The 1,050-nt window shown below is 37.7% G+C and overlaps 1 long non-coding RNA gene across 2 annotated transcripts in view; it reads left to right on the top strand.

Moving 5' to 3' along the window:
• Positions 1–1,050, top strand: part of LOC106520621 (uncharacterized) — a 10,167-nt gene that overhangs the window by 8,245 nt on the left and 872 nt on the right. The gene's annotated exons all lie outside the window — the stretch shown is intronic.

The raw sequence follows: 1,050 nt of genomic DNA, 5'->3' as shown, positions 1-1,050 counted from the left end.
TGCTAAAACATGTAATTTGTTGGACCCAAGCTGTAAAAATAAATAAGAGGATCAAGTAAGTTATAAAACATGAGGTCAAGTTTTCCTTTTTAAAATTAATTGGTGAATTTTAAGTTTTATTTAATATATTTCTGCTTTTATTATTAATTATGTCAGTTTTGGTCCTTCATAAAGTGGTGCCTGCCAAATGTTAATTAAACTGAACAAAATCTTATCTAATCTCTACATCATTCTATGCATCCAGCAGAGCATWWATWTGTTCATGTGTGTGACAGAGGGAAAAGTGGACAAWAGTCGTGCCTGTGTGTAACAAAGAGGATCTGCTGCACTAAAGAGTGAGCAGAGGTGACTTTAAGGCCTTTCATGTTTCATTAGAGCTGTGGTTAAAACACATACCCCTCACCACACCAGCCTGCCTTGTCCACTCTTCATTTAGCATCGGATTCATTAACACGTTTGTTTCCACACACTCACATACAGGCTCGCCTCAGGCCCCACCTCCCCCCACTTCAACCACAAGCTCACTATATTCATTGTGTGTCTTCTTCATTCAGGACAAAAGACATGGGCTCAGATGTGTCCTTAAAGGGACACAAAAACAAAACCTCCACATTGACAGTTTTACATGCAAACATGCGTGCAGGTCTTTATCAGCACTCCATCAGCGACCTGTGCTCACAAGTCACAGCTGACATGCAGCAGCTGAAAGTGGAGTTTAACATGCAAACAAGGCAATCCTGCTGTGTCTCATAAAGATTTCATTTGGAAAAAAATGCCTTCAGAGAAACACATAAAAATCAAGCAGAACCAGAAGAGCAGGGCTAATGTGGATAAACATTTACTGTACATATAGTAGTCACGGTTCAAGCTAATAAGTACTGTAAAACAGATGAGTCAGTGATTAGTTAATCTGTTTGAGCCTGTTTACACTTTCCAAACAATAGATTAAAACTGTTGTTGTCTGCAAATTTTAGTTAGTTGGTTAGTTAGTTAGTTAGTTAGTTAGTTAGTTAGTTAGTTAGTTAGTTAGTTAGTTAGTTAGTTAGTTAG

This window comes from Austrofundulus limnaeus, unplaced genomic scaffold, assembly GCF_001266775.1.
Source record: "Austrofundulus limnaeus strain Quisiro unplaced genomic scaffold, Austrofundulus_limnaeus-1.0 Scaffold95, whole genome shotgun sequence".
NCBI lineage: Eukaryota > Metazoa > Chordata > Actinopteri > Cyprinodontiformes > Rivulidae > Austrofundulus > Austrofundulus limnaeus.
The sequence above is the reverse complement of the archived record's forward strand: the minus strand, read 5'-3'. Positions and strand labels throughout refer to the sequence as shown.